This window comes from Oryx dammah, unplaced genomic scaffold (genome assembly GCF_014754425.2).
Source record: "Oryx dammah isolate SB20612 unplaced genomic scaffold, SCBI_Odam_1.1 HiC_scaffold_17, whole genome shotgun sequence".
NCBI lineage: Eukaryota > Metazoa > Chordata > Mammalia > Artiodactyla > Bovidae > Oryx > Oryx dammah.
The window spans coordinates 3,960,056-3,978,276 of NW_024070201.1; the positions used below are offsets into that span (position 1 = coordinate 3,960,056).

The following is an 18,221-nucleotide window of genomic DNA, read 5'->3' on the forward strand; positions in this document are numbered from 1 at the left end:
GACTGAGTGACTTCACTTTCACTTTTCACTTTCATGCATTGGAGAAGAAAATGGCAACCAACTCCAGTGTTCTTGCCTGGAGAATCCCACGGACAGAGGAGCCCGGTGGGCTGCAGTCCATGGGGTCGCAGAGTCGGACACGACTGAAGCGACTTAGCAGCAGCAGCAGCAGCAGAAACTGAGAGGGCCAGAATTCAAACCCACGTTCTAACATTTACATTCTTCTTGATAAATACCTGCTGCTGAGTCTGCTCCACTTTTCAGACTGTTTATGTGTGTGTGTGTATGTGTGTGTGTGTGTATATATATATTTGTGCAATGTATATATAAATATAAATGTTACTTATATTAAATAACATGGCGTATATATTCAGTTCAGTTCAGTAGCTCAGTCGTGTCTGACTCTTTGTGATGGCATGGACTGCAACACGCCAGGCCTCCCTGTCCATCGCCAACTCCCGGAGTTTATTCAAACTCATGTCCATTGAGTTTTTTTTCTACTTGCTATCTTTTTTTTAAATAAAAATGTATTTATTTTAATTGGAGGCTAATTACTTTACAATATTGTATTGGTTTTGCCATACATCAACATGAACCCGCCACGGGTGTACACATGTTCCCCATCCTGAACCCCCCTCCCACCTCCCTCCCCATACCATCCCTCTGGGTCATCCCAGTGCACCAGCCCCAAGCATCCAATTCCTTATAATTAATTCTTTAAATGAATTGCTACCAGAAAATTTACTTTTGAATATATATATAATATTTGTATAAAAGCTACTGGTAGTGACAGGTGTGTGGATGTGTGTGTTCAGTTGTGTTCAGCTCTTTGTGACCACATGGACTATAACCCACCAGGCTCCTCCATGGAATTTCCCAGGCAAGACTACTGGTGTGGGTGGCCATTTCTACTGTGTAGTAACAGGTTGTGTTTGTGTTAGATTTTTTCATTGAAATGAACTTTTATATGTCAGATGCTCTTTGTATATTTTTTTCTAAATTACAGATATTGTTGTTCTTAATTTAAAGTTAAGAAATTGGGCTTTGGAATGTTAACGTACTTGCTCTTCCTGAGGCCTGGCTGCCTGAGGCCTTCTTTGTCATCTCTGCCTCTCCAAGATGCTCACCACATCAGCATCCTTTGTCTCTCAAAGTTACTGGTCACTTCTTTCTGCATTTTAACTTATTCTGGTGTCTCCCATCTGAAAGCAGATAAACGCTCTTCCTCTGCCCATCTATTCCTCTCCAGGAGGTACTCTTCCTTTGAATCTAAACAACCTGAAAACATTCTCTACATTTGCTGTCATTGCTTTCTCATTGCCTCTTTAATCTTCACCATCTTAATCTTATTTCTCCATTTCTGCTCTAAGTGCCCTCACCAAAGACTTTGCCAGCCTAATGTTGCAACTGATACCTCATTGCTCATGTGTCTAATTTATTCCTAATATGATTGAATATTTTTTTATCCATTTCTCACATATGTGTTTGAATTGTCTGCTCAAAGCATATGCTTATTTTCTTATGATTGCCCTATTTCTTTTAAATTACCACATATTTAATAGGGGAAATAGATTATTTAATCACTTTTGACCAACATCAGGTAGAATTAAGAAGCTGAAACAACATCACTGATTAAAAGTCAACAGTATATATATGGTTAAGAACATTGGACAAATAGACTATGAAGGATATTATGCAAATAAGCAGCTTTATTTCCCGGGAACATGAAGCTTTCTTCCTCCTTCTCGGTAACCATTTCCCATGAGTCAGAGTCCATTCATGAAGTAAACATGTAACACATATTTGGCAGTGTTTGCCGCTGCAGTATTTGATATAGGGCTCCCTGGAGACTACCTGTTTGCCTCATTGTGTTGTGTTGGAATGCTGGACGTGTGGGCTTCCAGCAAGTTGATCTCATGAAAAGGACCATGACTCCTTTTTTGCTGGCCTCTTTTGCTCCTTTCATAATTTGTGTATCATTTACCTTGAGAAATGTGGAGACATTACATGCTCTGACTCATGCTATACTGTAGATGTCTTTTACTTCTGTTATGTGGCAAAGTACTATCATAACCAAGACTGACCTGCAATTTAGAAACTTCCAAAGAGTATGACATTGTTCCAAACAATTTTATAGATTCATCAAATTTTACACTGACCTGTGTTGTTTTGTGTCTCAAAATCACATCTGGTTTGATTTCTCTGGATTATGCAAGTGTTTATAAAATCCTGATATATTGAATATATGTGCTTCTTGTTCTGTATTGTCCATTACAAACTATATTCCAAATAACTGAAGTGGTTCAAAAGTTCATTTTTTGTGGCTGCAATTGGTTTTACAGATGACTGCAATTACATTAAAGGATGCAAATAATTTATCTTCAGCTTGTACCTATTACAGCTATTTAACATATTTCCATAGGAACAGTATACCAAACCTGGACCATTTTTGTAGTAAGTTAATTATATTCTTACAAGATTTTCAAGTACCTATTAATTTCTGCAGGAATAACTTGTCATCTCACTTAAGTGAGTACTTGGTTTTTTGTCTCATCACAACAAAGATTTGGAGTGACAGACATTAAAGCCCCCTCAGTGTGTCACAACTCTCAGGTCTTGGATAGACCATGTTATAGCTCTCCAGTCTCAAATGGACCATGTTATAGCTCTTAGACAAATCAGTGTTACAGCTCAGTGTTACAGCTCTATTTTATTTAGAAGATAGCAGGAAAATCCATCTTCAAGGCGTGAGGGCATGCCGATCAGACAGGAGGAGAAGAGCGCCCCAGTGCGTGGGAGAGAGAGAAAGCTAGCTTTGGCTCCTCTATTTATATGTTTATCTCTCCCTGGGCCTGTCCTATGTACATTGGGCCAGCCAGGAGTGTTGTTTGTTTTACCTGAGGTCCTCACTCCGGTCCTCAGACCTCCTTTTGTTCTATTTTCGCGGGCTTTTTCCTTCCTTGTCTTTTAGCCACCGCCATTTTGGACTCCTTTTCCCTATTCTACCTACCTAGAACAGGGAACAGATATTTGAAAGGCAGACACAAAGAGTTAAATTTCAGCTATTTTGCATAGTGTTTTCCCTAACTGAAATACAAGAGAGAACAAGATAATGTCTCCTTGGAGGAAAATTTATACATTGTAAATGGACTCTCACCTTCTTAGTATTCTTTCTGAAACCCTTGCAATACAAAAAGGGCTCTTTTTATCCCTCAAACTTATCATTCAGAACTAAAGTTAGATTACTATCTTATCTGAGCTTCTTAAGAGCAGGTCACCATTCCACACTTCATAATAAAGTATTCATTCAACTAAATCAAAAGCATATAAACCAAATAATCGGAAATGTTTGATTTAAAATAATAGTGTGGAAAATCACAGTTAGGAACAATATTCTATGTCATAAATTACCTCACTGTGGCTGACAGTGAATAAAAAAATATAGAAATTCTGTGCTAGATATAGGTTGAATGGAGATCCCACAGGATATGGATGGAGATTTTTTAAAAGAAGAAGAAAAATCCTTTCTGACTTTTTCTATAGCATACTCAGGACATTTCATACAAAAGCAACTTGTTCCATCAGCCCCTGTGTGGATCAGGCTACCAGTTTAGAAGCAGGGTCATCTTTGAGAATCAATCTGATCGACACCAGAAAGACGTGCTTGCTCATGTCAGCCACCTTGCATTAGCCCTAGTTGGATAGAAAAGAACAAATAAAAAAATACCAAAAGACCCACATACTCTCTTTGATTCTTATTGCAATTTATTCAACAACCAGTTAGTTACTGAGCATCTTCTGCGTCCTAGCTAGGGAATTCCAAAGCTTTCCACTCATCAATAATTAATGCATGTTTACTATGTCTTATTTGGAGAAGGCAATGGCGACCCACTCCAGTACTCTTGCCTGGAAAAGCCCATGGATGGAGGAGCCTGGTAGGCTGAAGTCCATGGGGTCGTGAACAGTTGGACATGACTGAGCGACTTTGAGAGGGTAACAGGCAGGAAGGCCAGGGGTCTGTCTCCAAACAGAGGAAATAGCCTGCAAGTGTCAGACATTTTTATCTCTCTTAAGCGGCATGAGGAAACAAACTAGTGATATTTTTTCCTTCTCTATACAAATTTAAAAAGCGGTTTCTCTTAAAATTCTGTGTTGCCATATTGACACCTGGTTTCACCTGAAGTTAACTATTCTCAAACCTAGAGATAACCAATGCCTTTTTCTTATGAAAATGTTTATTTTAAGCTATGCTAATGTACTACGAATTTACCCCAAATTCTGTCTTCAAATTGGTTCCGCTTTTTGGCTCCTTGACAAACCAGTATGTTATACTCAGATATTGTTCCTCTAATCTATGTAAATGAAACTATTTGTATGGTGATCTGCCCTTCTTCAAGGTTCAACTTAATCATTTTATGGCCCAGTATAAACCATTTGATGCCAAGATTATCCCAAAATGCATCTTATGGGTGAGGGGCCTGGTGCCATTCTGAGTTTTAAGACATTCCTTTCTTTCATTAACAGACTGCTAGTGACTATATAACATCCAGCTGAAGACTAGCAGGGGGGGTACTCCTTCTGCCCGCTTCTGATGCCTCTGTCAGAAGCTTTCTCTATCTCCTTTATACTTTAATAAAACTTTATTACACAAAAGCTCTGAGCGATCAAGCCTCGTCTCTGGGCCCGGATTAAATTCTTCTCCTTCGGGGCCAAGAATCCCAATGTCTTTGCGTGATTCAACAACAACCTTTCAACTTCACTTTCACTTTTCACTTTCATGCATTGGAGAAGGAACTGACAACCCACTCCAGTGTTCTTGCCGGGAGAATCCCAGGGACGGGGGAGTCTGGTGGGCTGCCGTCCATGGGGTCACACAGAGTCGGACACAACTGAAGCGACTTAGCAGCACTATGTCTTATTAGTAAAGATTTAAGTGTCACTTAAGAAAAGACTTTCTAACAGTAGCATCTTCTGTTTCATGAATTCCTAATAGTAAAATCAATAAAACAAGCTCTTTTCCTTTCTCTTCTATCCTTAAGACTTACCCTAATTAAGATAAGGTAGGTTTTGCTGGATTTCTGCTGGGTTCTGCTTCTTGTTGGCACTCAGAACTGAGAGGTAGCTCCATGCCATGTTTTGAATTAACATTGTAATTATAAGTATAGACTTCTGCCATAAAAAGAAATGAAGTACTGATATATGCTTCAAGGTGGATGAGCCTTGGGACCATTATGCTAAGTGAATGAAGCCAGACAGAAAAGGTTGCATATTGTATGATTCTATTTAACTGAAATATCCAGAATGGAGTAGTCCATAGAGACAAAACATGGATTGGTGGTTACCAGAGGCTAGGAAAGGGGGGATAGGTAGAACAACCGCTAATATGCACAGGCTTTCTTTTCGGAGCTGAAGCTGGGTAAAGCTGGTGGTTGCACCACATTGTGACTATATTAACTGCTACTGAATAATTCTACTAAAATGGTTAATTTATGCTATATGAATTTTATATGAGTTGAACTAAACATTTTTTTTTTTTTTTACATTTTTGAAAGGTCAAACAAAGCACATTGGCTATTTGTATTCTTTTACTATATTGATTACGTTCTATAGATGAAGTAGTAGTTATAATATCTGGCAGGCATTCTTATGACAAATGTCAGTGATAAAACTATTTGAGAAACTGTGTGATCACTGATTTTTCCCTCCAAGGAATCGCCATCATACTTCTTAAGATTTTCACCTAGAATGTTCCCTATCTGTCTGTTGTCTGACTGCATAATTGCCTGCCTTGAATTTTAAATCCTATGAGGACACTCTGTATTCTTTTCTACTTAAGTTATTACTGTGATGCTGGAAGCTTGCACTTGGAAAAACTCCCAAGGTAGAATCAGTTTTGCAAATCCATCTACATGCTGGTTTTCCTCTTACAAGTCATTAACGAAGGTGTCAACCAGAAAGGTCACTAGCAGCCATGCCTGCAGCACCCCACTGATCATCTGAGTAGAATTTGATATATTACCTTTAGTTATACTGCCTTGTCCTTGTCAACTAATTCTCAGTTCATGTTGGGGCCTTAATGGTCAATACAAACAAAATCACTTTTTCTCATTTAATGGTAGTGAGATGCCACTGCCAAACTGGCAATACGTGGGTATCAAGCTTTCTTTGCTACTATTGGACACAGTCACTGGCAGAACTTTTAATTATTGTGACAGCTAATGACACTTCTTTCTGTAATTACAGAGCGCTGATTTTTCATTTCTGGATCACCCTGTACTGGCTCTTGCTTTCTCTGGCTGTAATCTGTAGATTCTGTCAGTGCTCATTAGTACCTTAAAAAGGCCTAAGTAACAAGGGTAAATTCAACATGTTTTCATCTTGTCTGGCTAGCAGCCTGTTTTCAGTCTAGAAATACCTCAAGGGTAAGAGCGATGATTGTTGGTGATAAATTAACTGGATATATGCGTGGCTCAGTGGTAAAGAATCCACCTGCCAATTCAGGAAACACAGGAGACACAAGTTTGATCCTTGGGTTGGGAAGATCCTGTGGAGTAGGAAATGACAACCCACCCCATTATTTTGGCCTGGAGAATTCCACGGGCAGAGGAGCTCAGCGGACCACAGTCTATTGCAGAGACAGCCACGACCGAGCGACTGAGCACACACATGGTGTCATCCATCCCTGTGAGCTGGCTCTCTCTGACATCACCACCTAAAGTTACAGTTAGTGTCTTAGACTTGGCACAACACCTGGTGTGATCCTTGGCCCCCCATGTTTCTCACCAGGGGTGGGCATTGCTGGAGATTTGGGAGGGAGAGTCATTTTTCTTACAGGATTATTCCATGCACTAAGGAACTTGGAGCATTCTGGACATGGAGTTCTAAATAGCACTAGTCGCCAGGACAACCCAAAGTACCCCACATGGTTGTGGGTGCCTCCGAGTGGTGCTCATCTACACCTTGTCGCTTATGAGCAAACTGAGACCCAGAGAGGGATTTGGTGTTTTGCATACAAGTGCGTATCCCATAAGAGGCAGAAGTGGTGTTGGAATCAAAATGTCCACTTTCCTTGTCCAGTTTGCCTGCTAAGGAACTCTGTCATGCTATAAAATGACTATTTCATACCCTCTCCCAACTTCATCCTTTGACACTCCCTGCCTTCATCTCACCCTTAACCAAGGCCCTTAATTCACTGTGAACCTGGAAGATAGAGGAGAAACAGATCACCTTCACACCCTCAAGTCTGCCAGCCCATCTTGCAGCTGTGTGCTCTGCTCAGCTTCCCATCACAGTGGACTCTTTGCTCTAAGGCTCACTTCCTCCCTGAATCTGAGGACTGTGCTCCTTGAGTCACCCTTGTTCTCTGTAGCTTCCTCAGTTTCCCTCCCGCTGGTCATTCTCACTATATCCAGAGGTGCAGTTACCTTCACAGGAAAAGGAATGCTCTTGTGGCCCCGTCATCTACTGCCGTGTTTCTTTGCTTCCCTGAAAGGGTTGTTTCCTAAGAGACCTGCCAGCACTTGCTCTCTCCGCTTCCCTGGTCCGGTGGGCTGCCCAGCCTCCTCAGACTAGGCTTTCTTTACCCACCACACCCACAAACACACTCTCATTGCCTACAAGCTCCTCTTGCCAGATCCAGTCACGAGTCCCCAGCCCTCTTCCTAACCTTCCAGCAGTGTTGGACACGGTGACTACACCACTCTTCAGGAAGCAGTTTCTTCATCTGGCTTCTTAGATGTGATTTCTGTATTTTCCTCCTACCTTTACTGTTTTGGGGCTTCCCTGGTGGCTCAGAGGGTAAAGTGTCTGCCTGCAATGCAGGAGACCTGGGTTCGGTCCCCAGGTCGGGAAGATCCCATGGAGAAGGAAATGGCCACCCACTGTGGTACTCTTGCCTGGAGAATCTCATGGACAGAGGAGCCTGGTGTCTCCTCCATCCATGGGGTCTCAAAGAGTCAGACATGACTGAGCGACTTCACTCTCACTTTATTTCTTTCCCTTGGCCCCTTTGCTGACTCAACCTCAGCTCTGCCTGCACAACCTCAGCTCTGCCTTAGCTCTGCCTTCTGGCCTCCACAAGGGCCCAGTCCTCAGCTCTTCTATGTTTAACAGAGCAACCAAAGAAGAGTTAACAAATAAAGCAGAAGTCTTCCCTTGGTTAAAAGCCTGTAAGTATCCTCGAATGAACTCCAAACCCTTCATTTGGACCACAAAGCCTTGCACACCAACCTCTTCAGGTTATTCCCTCTGCCCCCAGCCACTGACCTCCTTGCCCTTCCTTGACACTCCTAGTTCACTTCTGTCTTGGGGCCTTTGTTTTTGGTGTTTCTTCTTGGAATGCTCTCTGCCCAGATCTTAACAATTCCTCCCTCTCGTCACTCAAGTTCCCTCTCAAATATTAGTATCATCTCCTTGGAAAGATCTTCCTTGACAGTTTTATCTAAAGTAGAACCCTCTCCTCTTCCATTGCTCTCTATTCTTTTTGATACTTTACTCTTATGTTCATATAATATATCTCTACTACACTTTATATATATTTTACTTGCTGTCATGGAGAGGTAATATGGTAGAATCATTAAATATATAGATTATGAATCCTTAATTCCTAGATGCAGGGACTTTATATCTCTGTGACCTTGGACAACTTAACCTTTCTTTTCTTCTGAGTCTTAACCTTGAAGATGGCGATATTGGTTGGTACTTATATACTGTTTTAAAGATAAAATGAGCTAAACCATATGCTTAGGATAAATCAGTCACCTAGTACTATGTAAATTATAGATATTAACATTGTTATGTTTTATTATTGTTTGAAACTTCCAATGGAAAATGAGCTTCAGGAAGACAGCTACTTTGTAATTCTTGTACACCACTATTTTTCTAACTCTTGGAGCAGTGACAATACCTGGTGCATCTGTGGCTCTTAGTATCTAGTTACTGAATGCACAAATGAATGACTGGAAGCTAATTGGATTTGGGTCTCAGTATCCTCTCAAGTGAGTTTTATATGGTCTGAAAACCAGGTAACTTTAAGAATGGTCTATATCAGTAGCAAAGGATAGTCTTTCAGGAGCTAAAAGTGAGTTAGAATACTTACATAAAGTAAGACACCCACATCTTCCTAGCTATCAGTTAAGGTTTTGATGACCTTCCATTTAGTCTGGTTTCCATTTACGTGGACACCATAGGAAGAACAAGGAGGTAGAAAATGTTTGAGGTGAAGTAGGAGACAGAACAACTAGTGATACATTAAAAGCATAAGCTTTGCTTATTTAAGGTAGAAGAGCAGAAAAATAAATGCATGACAGAGTAAGAATCAGCGTTCCAACGTTTGACTTTACCCATTTTGCTGCTATATTATTTTAAATGTTCTCTTAACAATTTGTCCCTTGATATTTCCTATTTAGAGTTGTATTTTTCTTTCTGTCTAATTGAACAGATTCCTCTGAGTAAGTCACCCTCAAGATAAAGTCAGAGTCTCCTAGAAACAGCTGTCGAATGCCTATGTAAAGGATCAAGTACGATTATACAGCTAAGTCAAATTCTGAAAGTGTTCTTTTAAGAGAAATACTCCCAGAATTTCACTGATGAGAAATACGTGGAGTTCAGGAGCCACTATAGTCCTCTCAGAAATAGTGCTAAATTTGTTCATTTGTATCTCGGTAGGCTGAAATAACTCAGTGCTTCCTAAGCACTATCAAACCAAAGGCAAACTTACTTGGCTATGCAGTAGAACCCTTGGGGCCAACTGTCCATGAACATAGTGAGCATACTGCATTCAATCTGACCGCCTCAGCTGTTCCCCGCAGCATCTCATCCAAGGAGACTGATCACTAACCTATTCTCTGAACTTCCTGCCGGACTTAAACCCATTCATTTTGTTGACTGCCAAGTTTTTTTAAATCTCACAAACTATGAAAGTTATAGTGCATATGGAAATCTTAGACTTCTGCGTGTGTCTTTATAGCACTTAGCTACAACCTGAAATATGTTTAGAATGTTTTTCAAAAGGAAAAAACATAGAATAGTGTATACTCACGGTGCTTTTGAATTTTTTCTAAATCACTTTTTAAAAATTAATTAACCTGAATAACAGAATATTTATATAACATTAGTTAGATAGCGTGAAATGTTTTGCACTTTTCATAAAACTTAGGTTTGCTAGTTACTGAACACTTAGAGAAAAAGAGCAAACACTGTTTTAGTTTCTTGAATTAATGAAAACACTTTCAGATCAGATCCTCAAGAATCATTATATAATGAGGCTTTGACAGTAGAAACCTTGCCATATGGGCATATAAACTCCTATAGCTTATGGAATGTCAACGAGATTGCTTTGTGTCAGTTACTGCTCTGGAGACAAAGTGATGGCAGTTGGCAGTTTTTGAACAGAGAATATCTTTGTTTCTGTCTTACTCTAACTGCCCATCTGTTGCTTTCACTTTATGCGATCATTTCTGACAGAATGAAGCTTAAAACACTGGTTCCAGTATATTTATGTTAATTTTTTCTTACTGTTGTTCATTTCTAAATTCTTGATAAGATGGATAAGAGGGAAGTTATTAAACATCAAAATTATTAAACAAATGAATTGATTCAACTGATAGCAAAAGTTGCCTTCTATTTCTGATGTTCATTGATGCCATCAACTTCTCTGATTTTGCAAAAGCTACCCTCATCATAGGTTGTATTGTCCTTTCTGGTGGCGCTTCACCATTTTACTTTTCCTCAAATTATTTGGTGTACCCGCTGTCAGTGGCCAACTTGTTTCTCCTTGGAAACTCCTCTGTCGTCTGCTTCCACGGCAGCATGACAATCTGGCCATCTCCCACTCCTTCCCAGGCCCTCAACACTGCACAGCTTTCTACCTGAAAATCCTGGGCTCTCCGTCTCGGCCTCAACTGTGTACTCAGCAAAGCTGCTTCTTCTAGGCCTCATCTACAGTTTATAAGGACAACTCTTTATCAAAAACCTGCTCATCTTTTACTGTTCCCCATTGTACAGAGCTGTTTGACATGCTGTTCATTGTATTTTGACAGTTTAAAGTAAACTTTAAACTGGATGTCCCATGGCGGTGATGCCATTATTTGTGTGTGCTTCTTTCTGAAGTTTTTTTTCTGTTCCTTTGTTCAAATATTCCCTTAAAAATTCAAAACCTAGGATTTACTTTGAAACTTAGATTTAATCTATCTCTATCTTCACTCTAAGTGTAAAAACTGGTGTAGTTTGTTCTATCAGTGCTTTTTCAGGATACTCTAAGTTCCCAGATAATTTAAATATTTTATCTCATGCCCCCATATTCTGATGTCAGTCTCCACTCATTTTATTTTTTTAGTTGCATAAATGTATACCACTTCCAAGGAATCTTGAAAATTGAAAAAGTTTCATGGACTTCAGTTATATTGTACACTTTCTTGAAAGAAATTATAAGGTTTTCCTCATTAAATTCTTTTAATATTTATTTTAAAAAGATTTTCATATACTTTTAAGTGGTTAACATTCCAGTATAGAAATACTTAATGAATGAGTTTAAATAAAGTTATTTCTCCCATACAAAATAGATTAAGAAATTCTACTTTCAACATTTGAGCATACAACCTGGAATATTGATCATTCAGGCCTATTAAAAGTACAGCTTGTTTCGCGGTGCCAACTGTACGTTCATGGGCTAGAAATGAAAAATCCACTTCCAACATTTATAGGGCAAGCAGCTTTTCTGATTTTCCTGAGATTGAGGGAGTTGCCAGCATGCTGAGCTAGTTTTAAAATGAAGGCAGTCCCAGACAAACTGGGGTGATCTAGCTACTGCAAGAACTGGTCAAACCACTCTTGTGTGTCACTTGCTCAGTTGGGCCTGACTGCAACTCCATGGACTGCAGCCCGCCTGGCTTCTCTGTCCATGGAATTTTCCAGGCAAGAATATTGGAGTGGGTTCCCATTTTCTATTCCAGGGAATCTTCCCAACTCAGGGATTGAACTCAAGTCTCTTGTGTCTCCGGTATTGGCAGGCAGAATTTTTACCACTGCCCAACCTGGAAAGCCCACCTTACCAGGTTAAGTGTTTGTTTCTTGATTCACCTACACTTAAATCTATACGCATAAATATCAGCTATGCAGTTAACCCAAACCTATTTTTTCTAATTTATAGAAAGATAATACAGATATGATTTAGTTTTACTTTACATATTTTAATATAAAAACTAAGCTACTTAAAAAGTCACACCTTCTCTATATCAACTTATTAATAACAATGGAACTTTGTTTCTTTTTTCATTCAAATAATCTGTAATTTATTAAGCAAATACTGTTTGCCTCACATAAAATTAAAACTAAAGATATAATTATGGACAAGATTATAATCACTCCAGAGAATCCCAGCACTTTAGTAGATTATTGTTAATAATTTGGGGCTCCATTCTAGGTTTTTTAAATGCCCAAACATGAATTTAATTGCTGTCTGGTTTATATCTCATTGTTTGTGAGATCCCCTGTTCTTTCATACCCTGGAGTTAAAGTATGTGACGATACTCCACCAAGTTAACTCACCTCTGGGTGTTAGTTTCTTCTCCCTGTGTCACGAATTGTTCATCTGTTGTGTAAGCCCTCAACCTTTTTGAGAGAAGTGTTTGCTTACAGTAGCCACACCATGTTCCAAGACTAAGCTAATAGGAAGCAAGAGGGGCTCAGTGCCACTGTGAGTTAAGGCAGAAACAGACCACACATTTCACCTTCAGGTTCAGCCTGAGAATTGGGCTCCCTTTGGTTGTGTTACTTGGGTCAAAGATGGGAGGTGACAGATTTTCCTGTATGTCTGACTGCATCTCAGAGTACCAGGTGAGCATCAGAAGACTCTTCCTGCATCACGAAAATCCAGTCTCTAAAATGGTGCCTTTCCGAGAGTAGCTGCTCAATAAAACTGTGTCCAATAGCTCCTGCCCAGTTATAGTCAGCATCTCAAATGAGAAGCAGTCCATGCCCCTGAACTCACACTCTGTATCTCACGATGGAGCACTAAATTAAATATTTCTGCATTACTTACTTTGTATTTTTTTTCCAGTTCCTCTAACAGGACTTTAAAAATAATTTAAAGGCTAAGGCTATAATTTACATTCCCTTTGTCTCTCTGAATGACAGAGGACGATGGCAAGACTCTTGAAAAACTATATCTGATTTTTAATGACATCAGTGAATGCAAAGAATGATACTTTTTGAATGATAAGCCAATCAAATCCCTAAACATGACATGAGTTTGGAAGAGAGAATAAGTGAATTAATGTAATTTTAAATTATTTTTTCTCTTCATCTGAATGGTCTCTGTAGCAAAGTACCAGTAGAATAAGCTTTTAGAGTGGTGACTGATGTTGTAGAGTAAGAATTTGATGGATTTAAGTGATTATTTTACTTAGAATATGCTTATGCTGGTAATTATCATCTATTTTATTTGGACAGAGCATCAATATATCAACAGTAGGAAAATATACACTTCGCTCTTGTGTGGAGCAAAACCCATGTTGCCTCCTGTGGACTTTAACATAGGAAGAAATTGCCTTGTAATATTTCTAATGATATTCTTAAAATAAACCTTACTTATTAGAATATATAAAAGCTGGATTCATACAAGTCTTTCTCCAAAGGAGGAGGGGGAGGGATGGGAATGAAGAAGCAGCAGCCACAATCATCAGAAGCATTCAGTGCAGGAATAAGAGGTAAAACCACACCCAGTGTGCCTATCTCAACAGGCTGCTAAGTACACAGAGGGCACAGCAGGACCTGGAATCCCATTTTTCTGAAAATAGACCCTAGAAACTCTAAGATTCTAACAGATAGACCTAAATATGCAAACAAGATGGAGTTCAAAAGCAAGTTTGAGTCAAGCTCTAATGTGAAAAATATTTTCATTTTTAGATAACTTGCCAAAGATAGATGAAGAATTATGGAAATGTAACCAATCCTTAAGCTCAGCCCAGTCCCCACCTACTTTATGAAAGAATACTTAAACCAAGAAAGAATTGTTTAAAAGCAGCCCAGATTTCTGTGTGTTTTCCCCTTCATCCTCCTTTATTTCTCTTTACCTTTGTTCCTCTTCTTTGGTTTTCCAGGCTCTTGTTTATCTCAAAGAATAACTATAAATGTTAGCATTGATTGATATCTTCATCAGCAGTTTTCTGGTGTGAATCCCAGATGGCTTTCTCATCCTTTACTCAAGTGTTTCTTTATGGAATGTTGGATGTCAGCAAATGACCTCTGAAAGAAGTGCAATGTTCTCTTTAAAAAGGCAACATTTAACACCTGCAGTTAAGATAGTCATACATGCAGATATTCATTTGCCTTTCTCTCTTGGAGTGGATTTTCTTCCAGAAGCAAGAGAAATTTTATGACTTGATACTTTAAGAGAGAAGTTAGAATTTTGTTAATATATACGCTCTACTAATATCAAATATTATCAGTCTTCCAGTTTAACTGCAGCAGAATACATTGCTGTAATTTCAAATGCATGTTTATTAACAAGAGGGATTTTCTTTTAGGTAAGATGAGTGTTTGGGCATTGAGAAAGCAAGAGCTTGAAGGAATTTTAAAATGGCTTGTTATTTTAAAGGCATTATGTCTGATTCATCATGTGGTCTAGTTTATCATGATTTCTAATGAGAAGAAAGAAACTGAAGAACTGTTCATCATTTTTGGGGTAGTAAATTCCCAAGACTAAAGTTGTATATTATAGCAATCTGAACTTTGGGAGGGAAGTTATGTTTGTTTTTTCCAGCATCAGTTTTGGCCATTTAGACACATTAAAAGTACATGTCACTGGCTTGCTTAGTTATATTAAAAATAACTCCCCAATTAAAATGTATTCCTTCATTGACACCAAAATAGTACTGATTACATGTCTACCTTTTTTGTTCTTAGTGGATTACAAGATTGTCTCTCCTACCCCTATACCAAGTTGTAATCACCTTGAAGTCTGAAACTACCTATTCATTTTCACGCTTATAAAAGCCTAGCACAGGGCTTATTCCATGCATATTCAGTAAATATTGCTGAGTGTATTCTGATTACTACTACTGTGTTGCCATTTTTACTTGTAGTGTTTTGGTAGTCTTTATAAAATGAAACTTTTAACAGTTTGTACCAGTATCTAGAATTAAAATGGATCATGTGAAGAAGGTCACATTTTAGAAAGAACATGACATTTGAAATTAGACTTGAATCAGGCAGTCTAGGAGGTGAGTGTGTTTCAAATTGCAGATCAGGATACCTTGGGTATAGTTAGTGGGACATGTCCAGAATGTTTTTAAAAATAATAAAATCCAACTTTTTAAAGAAATAGACTAAGGAAAGACTAAACATTTCATACCACTTCGAGTCTCTTTGTTTCAAAGATAGATGTGTGTGTGCTTTTGCACGTGTGTATATGTGTGTGTGTAATATGAAACAGGATCACAATTTAAAATGTAGATTGCAGCCCAAAAAGCTTTAAAAAAGGTAAGCTTTAGGTATTTGAATATTTCACAATAATTCTGAGCCTTTAATTTCTTATCTGTAAAATACAATCAATGATAACCCTTTTGAAGGTCAGTTCTAGGGGCTAAAAATACTAGTATATGTAAAGTACCTTACGTAGCTCCTGATTTACATAGGAGACATGCAAAACGTGTTGCCCTTTACTAAAACTAGTCCATTTAAAATTTAACTGACTGGGATTTATTCACATGTACACAGGATTGAGTCAAGATTTTAAATCCATAAAACTAATTTTCAAAATACTTTCTGATTTAAAAGATAATGATCTTAAAAAATGTAACAGCAAGGACATTGCTTAATTAATTAACTCTTTATTGATTTTTCCTTGAGATAATTTATTTTCAGTTCAATGAAAGTATTTTTAATTTGCCAGTCCACCTAGTCAAGTAATATTTTTAAAAGCTGGAATATGTCCAAAGGAATGCAACAGAAATTTTTAAGTGGTTCCAAACTTATCCAGTGAGGAAGAGTTAAGGAATCTGGTGAAAGCCTATAAAAGAGACTATTTCAGATGACATTTATTTCCATATTAAAAATGTTGTCTCATGCCAGAGAAATGTGTTCTTGACAAAGGGAAGAATAAAGATCAACTTATTGGAAGTTATGGATTAACAGAGTTCAATTCAAACCAAAACTCTAAACAAAAAACAAAGACTTGAGTCTGGTCCTAAAAAAACATCATAGTTACATTAGAAGCGATCTTGCTCTGAGAAAGGCAAGTGTGTGTGATGGGATTTGATATCATGCAAAGTGTCTTTTTAATTTAAATACTTGGTGATTTTTGATTGACTTTCATGGGTTAGATATCCTGATATACAGTATACTCAGCCTTGGTCACCCCCATGTGACATGTGCAAATGAGATATATTTTTCGTATAAATGGATCTGAAAGCTGAGTCTTGAAGAAAATACTGAGGAGTTTGCAAATTTTTATCCATGAAGGAATCCAAGCATTTATCAGGTCAGTTCCCATTTTTCATTGGCACTTAACTGCTGATCCCTGGCTGTACTCTGAATTTCTTCCTTTACTTTGTCACCTACTTTTGTCTTTAGTACTTAATTAGAATGAAAAGTAGAAAAGACGTCTACTCATTGGTCATTTTTAGTAACTCTGGTGGATATAAAGTGAAAGTGAAAATTAGTCGGATAGCTGTGTCCGACTCTTGCAATCTCATTAACTGCCCAGCTCTGTCTGTCCCTGGAATTCTCCAGGCAAGAATACTGGAGTGGGTTGCCATTTCCTTTTCCAGGGGATCTTACCAACCCAGGGATCAAACCTGGGTCTCCTGCATTGCAGGGAGATTCTTTACCAACTGAGACACTAGGGAAGCCCAGATGTAAAACCTTGGTGCAAATGTAGACAAGGTTGGGAAAATGGTATGAGCATAGGAATTCTATAAGGAAGAATGAAAAGTGAAAGTGAGGTCACTCAGTTGTGTCTGACTCTTTGTCACCCCATGGACTATAGTCTACCAGGATCCTCCATCTGTGGGATTTTCTAGGCAAGAGTACTGGAGTGGAGTGCCATTGCCTTCTCCAGGGGATAAGGAAGAATACTGGGAGGCAAATTGATGACAGCTGGAAGGAAAGAGGAGACTCTATAAAAATATAATGAAGAAGCCAATCAAGAAAACAATTCCAGGGTAGGAATTTTTTTCCATAGCCTTTGGAAGGGTTTTGGGTAGCTTTAGATCTTGTTGGGAAAACAAATAAAGGGTATCCTAGTTCATAATGTAGTCTTAGTAGTTGAAAATGACTCTCCCATCTGAAAGACCTTATAGATGAGAAATCTGAGGTATATTATATGTGAACTGATTTGCCTAATACAGAGCTAAGATCAGAATATATTTTTTATTTGAACCCTGTGTTCTGTTAATAATACTAGTCTTAATGAATTGTTGTTGTTCAGTTGTTAGGTCATGTCTGTATTGACCCAATGGACTGTAGTATGCCAGGCTTCCCTGTCCTACACTCTTTCCTGGAGATTACTCAGATTCATGTCCATTGAGTCAGTGATGCCATCCAGAGATCTTATCCTCTATCATTCCCTTCTTCCCCTTGGCCTCAATCTTTCCATAATGGATTACTGCCCTCATACATTTTCTGTGAGTCTGATGGCCTCAGGCAGCTGAAGCTTTTCTCTGAGGTGTTATAGCCATGGATTGTAATTTAGTCTGGAATATTCCATTTCCCACTATCACCCGTAATGGAGAGTAGCTTTGTCAGAATGGACCATATTGCTTAATGCGGCCTTAGAGATCTCATTCAGAAATTTTCAGATGTTATTTTAAAAGTGAAGCCCTTTGTTCAAACCATACTTATGTTGTAACAGCTTAATATATAAAGCCAGAAAGATAATCCAGGGACCTAGACACTGCCTGCCCTTGACTCTCATTCCCATCACAATTTAACCACCAGGTTCCCAAGAAGCATAATTAAAACAAAAACAAAAACTACTTGATTGCCTTCCTTTTATGACCAGAATTTCTTGGAATGTAGAGGAGAGAAGAAATTATTTTAGGACATCCTGGGAGAAAAATTCACTCTCTCAAGTATGGCAGAAATAGCCTTTTAGAATGAATTGTGGTGAACATGCCTCCACATGTGAAAATGTGGAGAAATGAGAAGTGAGGAATACCCCAAACAGACATTTATGTGTATTAATCAACTTGAGTACAACTGACCAACCATATCTAGTACCT

At 38.5% G+C, this 18,221-nt stretch overlaps 1 protein-coding gene and 1 long non-coding RNA gene across 3 annotated transcripts in view; both read left to right on the forward strand.

Moving 5' to 3' along the window:
* Nucleotides 1–3,916, forward strand: part of LOC120876156 — an 8,405-nt gene extending 4,489 nt beyond the window's left edge. The window contains exon 3 of the long non-coding RNA XR_005724116.1: nt 3,621–3,916. This is a non-coding gene — a long non-coding RNA (uncharacterized LOC120876156). The remainder of the gene's footprint in view (nt 1–3,620) is intronic.
* PDGFD (platelet derived growth factor D) overlaps nt 1–18,221 on the forward strand; it is a 274,384-nt gene that overhangs the window by 107,658 nt on the left and 148,505 nt on the right. The gene's annotated exons all lie outside the window — the stretch shown is intronic.